The sequence below is a fragment of the Ricinus communis genome, chromosome 6 (genome assembly GCF_019578655.1).
Source record: "Ricinus communis isolate WT05 ecotype wild-type chromosome 6, ASM1957865v1, whole genome shotgun sequence".
Classification (NCBI taxonomy): Eukaryota; Viridiplantae; Streptophyta; class Magnoliopsida; order Malpighiales; family Euphorbiaceae; genus Ricinus; species Ricinus communis.
In genome coordinates, this window is record NC_063261.1 from 26,137,862 (window position 1) to 26,150,946 (window position 13,085).

At 33.2% G+C, this 13,085-nt stretch overlaps 1 pseudogene; it reads left to right on the forward strand.

Annotated features, from left to right (window-relative positions):
• Positions 1 to 3,361: 3,361 nt before the first annotated feature.
• LOC112536439 lies at positions 3,362 to 3,461 on the forward strand (annotated as a pseudogene).
• Positions 3,462 to 13,085: the final 9,624 nt, after the last annotated feature.

Consider the following 13,085-nt stretch of genomic DNA (forward strand, 5'->3'; position numbering starts at 1 on the left):
AAATACCAAAAAAAAATCTCCTTAATGTGAATATCATGAGTATATAGTATTAATTATAAATTTAAAAATAATATTTTTATGGATTATTAATATTTGATTGTAAAATCAGTGATGTTATTTCTTTATATAAATTTTAATAAAATATCCTACTATTAATGAATGCTTTATTTTATTTGATGATTATAATAACTAGTTATTAATTAATACTGATATATTTTAAAGATGTTCGGAAAAAAGTTAGAGATACCAAACGGGTGGGTCGAGTTTGGATAAGATCGTTTCAGATTTTAAATAATTTCGAATTTAGTCATTTCGAGTTCGGATAATTTTAAATTCTGCTATTTGTGGATTCGGGTAGGATTAGATTTGGACTGGGCCGAATGCAAGTCTTTCTGGCCCTGTTTATTTTTCGGATCCAAAACATTATGAGTTCGGTTTGAGTTGGATTCAGGTAAAATCTAATTCAGATTGCCTCAAATTTCGAGTCGAGTTTCAGATTAACTTATCGAGTTCATATTAGTTTATCTAACTTTATTTTTTGATTTCAACATATTTAATTTTTTTTTTAATTTTCTAGTTGAAGATTCAAAGTTTAAAGTTCTATATTATAGTGGACCATCTTATGCTTTATATCTACATGATCGCCTCTTTGTTAAACTATCATTTTTTATTTACCTTGTATTTTTCTTTAGAAAATAGAATTTTTTTTATTAATTATAAAAATAATTAACTTAATTATTTAGTTTACTTACAAAAGTGATATAAATTAAAAAATTAAATTCAAAATGGTGTCAATATTGAGAATTTATTTAATTAATCTTTTCATTATCAATTAAGTTTCTTGACTTTTATAAGAAAATTATTTAATATTATTAATTTAATTTTTTACTCAAGATATAATTTTATTTTTAATCTCATATATTTTTTTTCATAAATATAACAGAACATAATTTCACTTTTCTTAACAAAAATTTAAATAGAAATTAGACTCTATTTTATTTATTTATATATTTATTTTTAAAAGGTAAATTTATTTATTTAAATAGGCTTTGGATTTTTGCCAACCTAAACTCTTTCAAAGGTAAATTTAATTTATTTAATTTAATTATTTTTAACGAAGGAAGATTTTAATCCTTTCTTCATTGTGGAACGAATTAAAAAAAGAAGACGGTTCATGAAGGTGTCTTATGTGAGCTACCACGAACTTAAAAGGAAAGGATTTACAAATGTGTGGCTTGTGTTAAAAGGCCGAGGCTCTTTAGGCGATAAACAGTCATTTTGCCCCTTCAACCATAATTAGTAGAATATATAATATTTGCATCAATAGTTTCAAAACCTTAGTTCGCACAACTTTTTTCATATTGGGGTTTAAAGGTCTCTGATTTTGGACAGTTGATCCATCAAAATCTTTTCCATACAGATTGATGGATCAATTCTTCTAATATCTAAAATAGACTATGCTATCGCTGTATGCATTTTCTCAACATTTTTAACAATGTATTTTCTTTTAGAAAAAATTACTAGATAAATATCATTAGCACCTAAAAATACATATTTAAAATGAGATAAAAATTATTTTAATTTAGATTTGAGTAGTGTTTGAATCGAAGAATCTGGTTTTTCTTGACCAAGTTCTTTGAACTTAGACCGAACTTACTAGTTCGAATACCCTCCCCTCTAGCCTTAAGGTACATTCTACAATTTTTCTCTCATTTTCCTCATTTAGGCTCAGAGCTAAGCATTGCCTCTAATGATTCTTGATATGATTTTCTCCTAAAAAATTTCTCAACAAGAGGATCAATCATATCACTACTAAAATAAACATCATTCGCAAAAGACTTTTTTAATACCTTAATAATGAAAGAAATTATTCATTTTCATTACCCATCCTAAATGTTAGCTTGCCCATTGGCACATTTATCATAACTCCTCTTGTGGCTAAAATAGTCTATCCAAGATGATAGACATATCCACATCATTTTCCATGTTTATAACAAAAAAGTTAGCTTGTAAATAAAAAATCCTGAACTATCCTTAAAAGATATTTAATAGATCTATCAGCTAATTGAAATGAAATATTGGTAGGCTTCATTTCAATCATGCCAAGTTTTTTTACAAGAGTTAAAGGAATTAAATTAATACTAGTACATAAATCATACAAATAACTTTTAATACCAATATCACCAATAGAAAAAGGAATAGGAAAACTCTCTGGAGAATGACATTATTCTTCAGTAAATAAAACTATAGCATATTCCAACTTATTCTTGTTAGAAATGATCGCTTTCAAGAACTTGGCATAAGATGACATATGAGCAAGGGCTTCAGCAAAAGAAATGTTGATTTAAATTTTCTTAAAGATGTCAAGAAAACTTTGGAAGTTCTTCTCATTATTCTTCTTTCTAAACCTTTATGAATATGAAATTAATGGCACATAAGATTTGACTAAAGAAGGATCATATTTCGGTTCAATTTCCATTTCAACAATATTTTTCTGCTAAACTTCCTTCTCGCCCTCTGCACTTGACTTTTCCTCTATAACAATCTCCTTTTCTACTTTATTAACAAGCACATGTTCAAGTAACTCTTTTCCATTCCTCAAAGTAATGACCATAACTCCTTTTTTGGGATTGAATTTAATGTCACTAGGCAATTTCTTTGCCCTCTCCTAGCAATATTTTTAGCTAACTATCCCATTTATATCTCAAGATTGTAATTTGTTGTTTGATTTGTTTAGACGACTTGATAATCTTTCTATCAAGTTTCTTCAAAGTAGTATCTTGAGAAGCCATATACTGTATCAATATGTCCTCTAATGAAGGCTTCTTCTTTTGAAAGGGTTATTGTTGATGATTCTAAAATGGTGGTCTCTACTGTAGAAATCCATATGGCCTCATTAGCTTTGTAGCTCCTTGGTCTTTCTAAGAAAAATTTGGGTAATTCCTACACCCTGAATTTTAGGTGTCTAAAAAAGAGTCAATCCTTGTAAGCTCCCATGCAATTCACCTCTTATCTTTTAGTTATTGGCATATCAACATTCATACATGCACTAGACAGGTGTCCATACATCTCACAATAACCACAAGATTCCATGTTGGAAGTGTCTTTGCTCAATAATAGCTTCACTTGCTTAGTCAAATCAACTACTTGCATCGCCAAATCACTCTAAACATTAGCCTCATAGATTTCCTTCCTTCCTCTAATGGTATTTTCTTGAGAATTCATTGCTAAATTCTCATAGATTTGTTGCACTTCTTCAATAGTCTTGTCTCCATAGTACCCAGCACAAGCTGTATCACTTAAGGTTTGACAGTTCGCAGTCAATTCATCATAATAAAACTGCACCAGTAGAGTAAGATGGAAGTTGTGATGCAGGCATTAATCAAATAAACCTTGAATCTCTTCGAAGCATCATGGAATGATTCTCCTTCCTTCTAAGTAAAATTGCAGATCCTAAACCTATAAGCCAAGGTCTTCTAAGGTGAATAGTACTTCAGTATAAAAGCATTATACACCTCATCCTAAGTAGTCAAGGACCCTTAGGCAAATTCAATAACCATGTCCTAGCAAAATTTTCCCTTAACTCTCCTCTATTCATATTCCTAAGAAGAAAAGTCTACACTACATTGTAGAATTCCTTCATGAACGATAGTGGATCTCCAATATCCATTTCTTTATAATATGATAGTATTTTCAATTGAATAGCATTTGGCTCATAATTCCTAGAATTTGTAGACAGTTGAATGAAAGACGGTTTTGCATTAATCTTGGGCCTTTAGAGATCCCTAAGCTTAGGGGCGTTCTCTTCTAATGCCACAACTACATTCCTCTCGTTTGCCATATATTCTTTCTTGTTCTTCCTATTAGCTTTGTACATCATTTCAAGTTTTGAATTGAATGGGACAATTGTTGCTCGCTTTGCATTCTTAGATCTTCTTAAGTGCATAAATTACCTACCAAAAATCAAGAGAAAGATAAATAATCAAAAAGAAAATAACAATCATAAACATATAATTAGTTATTATCCCTGGCAACGGTGCCAAATATTTTATCGCTAAATTTTTTACATGCAAGTGCATAAGGCAACTTTAGTATAGGATTACAGAATCAAGGTCGATCCCATGAGGATAACTCAAATATTTATGTTTAAGAAGTGTGTAAAATAATTTGGAAAGATTTATAGTAAAAATTATTAAAAACTAAAAATGCTAATAAAATATATTTGATTATCAGGATTTATAATACTAAAGATTTCAGTTTCATCTGATGGATTTAATCATGGATATCAGTTCTAGAGTTCATTCTTAAATGTAATTGTTTTAAAAATATGTCAATTCTCTTTTGAGGTGTTAATCTGTATCTAATCAAGCAATTATCAATTTTCAATGATAATTATCTAGCTAAGCCTATTAAGCCACAATTATTGCATCACAACAAACATATATTTTTCTTTACCTAATTCATTATATCTATTCTTCTAGATGCAAACCTGTATTTCTCCTTTCGATTTTTCATATAAATTCTAAGATGTGGCCAATCAAAGCATTTATAATAATCTGAAGAAGAATAAATCAAGAATTAACAAACTCTATATTAAATCCATAATCAAAACCAATCGACTACATCCTTCTCTCTAGAACGAGAGGTTAGTTGTTCAATCATAAAATAGTAAACATATAACCAAAAACTAAAGAAAATATAATTAAATAAGAGTTAAAGTAAATAATACTTTGAATCTTGAGAGTCAGAAAGCTTTCTTGAATCTTTTAGCCAAAACTCGAATATCCTTCAAACAATGTATATCTGTCTCTAAAAATCGTATAACCTTTCAAATAACTTGAATGAAAAGCATATATATAGTCTATGGTTAGGATTGACTTAAAAATCCATCCAAAACCTCTTAAAAGATACACAAAATATGTCCAGAATAACCTTTCCTGATCCCAACCAATTCATGAACTGGCTCTGACCATAAAACACTGATGAATCGGTCATAGAATCGATTCATAAGCCTTCACACCCTTAGGTCGGTACTTCAATCATTCTTGACCAATTTCTTCAAGTGAACCAGTTTAAGGACCAATTCACAACAACATGTCAAATGTTCTTCGTTTTTCATCGTGTTCTGCAGCTAGTCCTTGCTTCTTTGACTCCTCTAGACCAGTTCTAGGTTCGTTCAGCATAAAACTCTGATTTTCATGACCTAAGTCACTTCTTCAACATTTGATGCTCTTCTAAGTCGAACCAAGAATCAATTTATACTCCGAAGAGCTCTAATCTTACTTGGAATTGCCCATATACCTTGACAACACAAAATAAATAACTTAGTAACTAAATCAAGTAAAAACTCTATAAATTACAAATATATTGACTATAACTGCACAATAAAACCATAAAAATTATACTTATAATCTAGAGTTATCAAAAGTATTTTAATTTTGATACAAACCACCATAAACCCAAGAAGTCCACAAGGCTAGTTTGTGAGCTGGTTTGAGACAGTAGCCTTATCCCTCAAATCAACCTAGACTGGTCCATAATTGGTTAGGGCTAGTTCATAATAGTAATATTGAATTTTTGGGTTATTTAGGCCAATCGAAAGCACATACTTAGAACCAACTTAAAACCAACTTGCATACCAATTGACATACATCTAGATTAATGTCTAAATACTTGATTAGCATTAATTTCAAAATCCAAAAATTTCCTTAAATTGGACATAAAACCAAATCCTCAACAATCCATAGACCAAATTCGAAATCGAGCACATATAATAGAACCAACAATGCCATAATTAAAAACCACATATCTTCAAAGCATATGTATAAGCGCATATCTAATGCACTCTTTATATATATATATATATATATATATATATTAAACTCTTTATTTTAAATAGTCATATAATAAAATAATACTCCAATGTACTATGTTTGCCCTTATGAACCAAGAATGGGGTTTGAATTGGTGAATGTGAGAGAGGTTACCAACTCAGAACTTTTAATGAATAAAAGGAAGAAGTAAAAAGGTAGAAATAAATACGCACATGATTTATAGTGGTTTGAGTATTAACCAACCATACATCCACTCTGTAATCTCCAATTGGATATTCCACTATTCACTTACACAAATACAATGGAGTTTTTCCAAGCTCACTCCCAACTTAGTGTTTAGAGTGCACACCAAAGTTTTACAATTGTGTTTTCAAAGGTTCACACACAACCCTTATAAGAGTTTTATCTAGGCTAACTTTTAAACCCAATCTCAAGTGTTTAGGCTAGCACTCAAACTCTCACAAGAGCATAAAAACTCTTACAACAATCTTTACTAGGTTAATCACACACAAACTTTAATGAGAAAGGTGTGAAATAAGCAATGAATAAGGCATAATTGAAGGTTGATCAATCATACATGTCTTATGGAAGAGGTATTTATACCCTATAAAAGCCAAAGAGACGTTACACTATGGTTTATAGGTCTTACCTTGCTTCTAGCTCTAGATAGTTGTGAAAATGATGTAATTTGATATTGCTATTGATATGTGATGATTTACAATTGAGTATTATGAGATTACATGTATGAGGAAGACCTTAATATATACACATTGAGTTTAACGGTCTTATTGCTATTCTGTTAGATCCTAAGCTCTATGTCAACGTTCTTCTTTTCATTCTGAGACTAGTAGAACCTTTTTTCCCTAAGGAAGAAAGGTTGCTCCTAATCTCAGCTTTTAGGCCTATGATGACAAGACCTGAGGCCTTGACCTTCGGTCATTAGCTGTTGGTCTTGTTCTGTACAATTCTGGACTGTTGGTTCTTGCTTTTGTTCTTCAACACTCAAGATGGGTTCGAATAGGTCGACCGATCCCATCTTGCTAAGAAGGTTTTGATGATGAGTTTTGTTTGGGGCCTTTGTAAGAATGTCTGTCAATTATTCGTGGTTTCTGATGAATGGAGTTTCAATCTCGCCAGATTGGACTTGTTCCCTTATGAAGTGACAATCTACTTTAATGTGTTTGTGCGTTCGTGGAAGACAGGGTTTGAAGCAATATGTCTTGCTGCTTTATTATCACAGTATATTTTCATTGGGCCTTTGCATTCAATTCCCATATCTGCAAGCACTTGTTTGATCCATATTAGCTCACTGGCCGTTGATGCCATTGCTCTGTATTCTGCTTCTATGCTGGATCTTGCAGTTACAGTTTTTTTTTACTTTTCCATGTTACTAGGTTTCCTCTTACAGAGGTGCAGAATCCATAAGTTGATTTTCTATCACAGCTTCCGACCCAATCTGCATCAGAAAAGCCAACTATATCATTAACATTATTATGTTTCATCTAAATACCTTGACCAGGGGTGCCCTTGAGATACCTAAGAATCCTATCAATGGCATCCAAATGACTGGTGCAGGGAGCATGCATAAACTAGCTTACCATGCTTACCACATAGGTGATATCAGGTCCGGTGATAGTAAGGTTAATTAGTTTTCCTACTAGGCGCTGATAGTGCCCTATATCATCTAAAGATTCACCATCTTCTAGGTTAAGTTTGGTTTTAGTCTCCATTGGTGTTTCTATAGGTTTAACCCTTATTTTTTTTATTTTTTTAAAAGATCAAGGACATACTTTCTTTGGGATAGAAATAGACCTTTATGAGATTTGGCTATTTCTATTCCAAGGAAGTAAGACAGCTGACCGAGGTCTTTGATATCAAATTCTCTTTTTAGTTTTTATTTAACTTCTTCAATTTCTTTATTATTGTTATCTGTTATGATGATATCATCAACATACACAAGAATAATGACAGTGCATGTGTGAGTGTGTTTTACAAACATAGAGAAATCAGAAGCACTTTTATTGAAATTAATTTTTAAGAGAAAGTGGCTTAGCTTGACATACCATGCTCTTGGGGACTGTTTCAATCCATAAATAGCCTTTTTTAGCTTACATACCAGGGATTAATCGGTTGTAAGTTTATAACCTGGAGGCAGGGTCATGTAGACTTCTTCTTCGAGGGACCCTTGGAGGAAAGTGTTTTTAACATCCATTTGAAATAGGCTCCATCCCGAGTTAACATCAACAGATAGTAAAATGCAAATAGTGCTCATTTTAGCTACTGGAGTAAAAGTTTCCTGATAGTCCACCCCATATGTTTGAGTGAACCCTTTTGCTACCAGTCTAGCCTTATATCTCTCAATCGTTCCATCATGCTTATATTTAATTTTATACACTCATTTACACCCAACAGGTTTTTTATTTTGTGGCAAAGATACTAATTCCCAGGTGTCATTTTTTTCTAGAGCCTGAAGTTCTTCCTTCATAGCCTTGCACCAGTTAGGGTTAGTGTTAGCTTCATAGAAGGAAGAGAGCTCAGTGTGAGTGGTGAGATTGCTTAGATAGGTCTTATATGAATTTGATACAGTGTGATAACTAATAAAATGTTGGATGGGATACGACACCTTGTGGGACACATAGTCCCTTAGTCTGACAGAAGGTCGGATAAGCCGAGATGATCTTCGCATGGCAATTTCTTTTACCTGTGACTCATTCTCACCCCCTGAAAAAGTTGCCTCAGGAATGATACTAGCTCCCCCTGAAGGGGTGGCCTCGGTAATTACCTTTGGAAGCTGCTCCCTGTCCGATGGAGTAGTCTAGACTGAACTGTCAAAAAAGGAAAGGTTAGCTGGAAATAACAAAGTAGAGGACCCATGAGTAGGGTTAGAATCATTTATGAAATAAGGGGTACGTTCATCAAATGACACATCCCTAGAGTTATAGGTCTTGTGCTTGGAAGGATCATAACATTTATACCCTTTTTTTTCAGAGGAGTACCCTAGGAACATAGTTTTCACAGAACCTTTATCAAGTTTATGGGGATGTCTAATATGGATAAAGGCTGTGCACCAAAAGACTCGAATGTGTCCTAATTCTATTTTCCTACCCTTGAGGATTTCTAGGGGATTGAGATTTTTGAGCTTGGGGCTAGGTAAGCGATTGATGAGGTAGGAAGCAGTCAGGAGGGCATCCGACCAAAATACATGAGGAACATTATTTTGAAAGAGAATTGATCTTGTGACTTCAAGAAGATGACAGTTTTTTCTTTCAGAAACGCCGTTTTGTTCGGGAGTATAAATGCATGTGGTTTGATGTAAAATTCCCTTGGTGGAGAAAAATCAGAAATTTTTTTATTTATGTATTCAGTGCCATTGTTTGACAAAAAAATTTTAATATTGGCATTGTACTAATTTTGAATAAAGTGGAAAGAGTTTTGGAAGCAAGTAAAAACTTCATTTTTTCCTTTTAACAAGTAGACCCAAGTGGTGCGGGAGTAATCATCAATAAAAGTGACAAAATAATGAAAGTGATTGTAGGAAGTAACGGGGGCAGTCCCCAAACATCGGAATGAATTAAATCAAACATATTGTCTGATGTAGTAGAAGATACAGGAAAAGGTAATCTAGTATGTTTAGCAAATTTGTAAATTTCACAACAACTAGTGTTCATGCTTAGACAAAAAAGCTGGTTTAAGACTTTATCAGACGGATGCCCAAACCGCCGATGGAACAAAATTTCTTGACTGACAGGGTTGATTGAGACAAAACACTGGTTAGGAGAGTCGATGAGGTAATAGAGGCTATTCTCAAAGCGACCTTCATCAATCGTCTTCCCTGTGATTCGATCCTGAAATAAGACTGCAGATGGTGAGAAAATAACATTGCAATTTAAAGTTCTAGTGATCTTACCGACTGATGATAAGTTAGATTTAAAGTCCGGTAAGAGAAGAATATTGTGAATATTATTATGCAATAATTTCAGAGAGCCAAAACCAGAGATTTTAACTTGATGTCCATTGGTAACGGTCACATGACGAGAATTAGTGGGAACAAAATTTCATAATTTTGTGGCATTCCATGTCATGTGATCCATTGTCTCGGAGTCAATTATCCAATTTGGTAAGTTATTTAAAGAATTTACATAATTTTGCGATACCAAACCTGACCCACGAGATTGCTGAGGCTGAATAATTGACTGAAGCTGAGATATAAGTTGAGAAATTTATGATTTTTCTGTTGGATTCGGGTCAGTCCAATTGATGGAATCGAACCGGGTCGAGTCGCTTGAGCCGGGTCGGGCCGGGTCGCTGAACACGGGCTGGGTCGGGTTACTGGTACCGGTTCGGTTCAGGATATTGGAGTCGGTCGGATTAAGTTAAAATTGTCCGACCCGTTGCTCATCTCCTCACCCAATTCGCACCCCGCATCATAACAATTAGGGTTATGTGTGTTAGACACGCCCAGGCCGCCAAACTTGTTTCTTACTTCCTTTTCCTGTCTCCCGTTTCTCTCTCTTTCGTTCTTGTTAAGGTTCATCGTAGATGCGGATGGAGGTGCCAACAGTGCTCCTGAGTGTGCCCCTTCTTTCGGTAGTGGTTGCACCTCTCGGCGCTGGCAGGCACTCCTCGCGCTCGAGCCGTCTCGCGAGGGTGCGAGAGATTGGAGTTGTAGGATTTTTCTGTGTTTTCTAGACTGCTCGCAATCCTCATAGTTGCTCGTCTAGTTTCCTCCTGTTGGATTATGGCTATAAAGGCATCAATTTTAGGCAGATTGCTTGACAATAAAATCTATGATCTCAGAGCTTCGTAGCTTGAATCGAGCCCCCCAGGTAAGTATACACTAAGTCCTGTTCCGCTCTTCTTCTCTCCTCCTCTAGGTCTGTGGTTGGTGGAAGGTAACTCTAGAGTTCTTTCCACCGAGTCAAAACCTCAGTGGCATAACTCGTGCTTGTCCGAGTCCCTTGTCTAATTTGTGCTAGTTCCTGTTTCAAATTAAAAATATGAGCATAATTTTGCTCATGCCCATACAGATTTTTCATTTTATCCCAGATAGCTTGTGATGAAGCCAGCAGCATGCAGAGCCTGGCTATCTGAGGCTCCATTGTATTGGTGAGTAGTGACATGACCATATGGTCAGTCGTCTAACAATCTTATATTGCCTCAATTTCTTCTTTTGTTGGTTGATTAGGGTTAATTGGCTGTGGCTTATTTCGGGTACCTATGATGAATCTTAATTTTTTTTTATCACTTAGGCTGATATAAACTACCCTCGACCATTCGAAGTACTTTTGGTTGCCTTTTAATATAATATTGGTTAATTTGGTAATGTCACTGTGAGACATGATGAATGAGTGTTTTTGTGTGATTGAGGTTGGGTAGATGATGACAGGATCAAACCTGCTCTGATACCATGTGAAAATGATGTAATTTGATATTGCTATTTATCTGTGATGATTTACAATTGAGTATTCTGAGATTACATATATGAGGAAGACCTTAATATATACACATTGAGTTTAACGGTCTTATTGCTATTTTGTTAGACTCTAAGCTCTACGTCAACGTTCTTCTTTCCATTATAAGACCTGAGGCCTTGACCTTCGATCCTTAGCTGTTGGTCTTATTCTATATAATTCTGGACTGTTGGTTCTTGCTTTTGTTCTTTAACAATAGTGCATTAAATGCACTGTCAGAGCACAGTCGCGGTTGCTACACCTTAATCTTGGTCGCAATTAGCATTTTGCAGTTACAATTCTTAAATTAGCAATGACTATAATCCACGTGGAACTCAGTGATTCGTCGTGTCAGAAGTAATCATTGGCGATCTTTCTAATAGATATGATGTCGCAGTCATGAGGTCATTAGCGCATTCACGATCTACTAGAGGTAAAGCTTCTAAGGTAGCTAGCTTGGTCGTAGTCGTGACGTTGGGCATAATATCTATTGTCTCCATATGCACTTTTTTATGAGCACTACTTTCTACTTGCAGTCACGATATCTCCATCAGCTTCAACAGTCAATTGAATATAAAATTTGCGGTCATGACAAGCTAATGGTATTCGAGATTTAGGAGACACACTTAAACTTTAGCCTTTTCATTAAATGCATGATTCCTCTATAGAAAACACTTAAAAGCTAAGGTTAAAAATACTCAATTTAATTGTAAAGTCCAAAATTATGGGTGTCTTTAGTCATAAAATAATTTACGCTAACATACACTTTATTCTTTAAATATAAAGTAGAGAGTTGATTTGGCTCTCTATACAGGAGCCAACATCCACTTTCTACTTTATATTTAATAAATGTACTCCAAATTTCTGCATATTTGACTAATTGATATTTGTAAGTTTTATTTTTCTATTGGTAAAAATTAGAAATAAAAGAAAAGAGAAATAAAAACCACTAATACTTATAGAAACAAAAATAAAATAACAACTAAAATATAAAGAGATCATTAGATTTAAATAAAATATTTTATTTTTTATATTTAAATATTATTTAAAATTTTTTTAATATATTTTTTATTATAAAAATTATAGTTTTTAAAACTAGAGAGCGTCATTGAATATGCTCCAAAAACAAAAATAAAAAATTTCTTATGAAACTCAATTAAATTCAATAAATACTGTCTATAATCAATATCAACATAAAAACATTAACAACAATTGAATTTCACTATATTAGTATAACAATTATCATATATTCAAACACTACACCCAAAAATCCTAAATCCTAAAGTTAGATTAGTAATCTTTGATCAACAATAGACGAATCTTTAACTTTTGATCATCCAAACTTGATTTCACCTTTTGTTAGAACTCATTTAATGCTTGAGAACTGAAACCCTTCATAAATCTTCAAAATTCCTTTAATAACTCTAATTCTCCAAATATCAAATTTTGGTGATTAATTCTCTATAATACTTAGTTAGCTTAAATGATAGCTAGGAGATATGATAATGTAGAATATTAACCCAAAGCCTCATAAACAAGTAAACTTCAACTACCCAAAATCTTCCATTAACACTTCTCAACCTTTCTCAATTGAAATGGAATATTTTGGATTTGTTTCTGTTTCATTTTTTGTTTATATCTAAGATATCTGCAGTGTCCTTCAATTTTGTTTTTGCTATTTGTTAAAAAGAAAGAATATATATATATATATATATGTACATATATATAGGCCTATTTGCCTAATTCATCTTTTGTTCATTTCCTTTTTACAATTAATACTCTGTTGATGTTGGAGCCAATA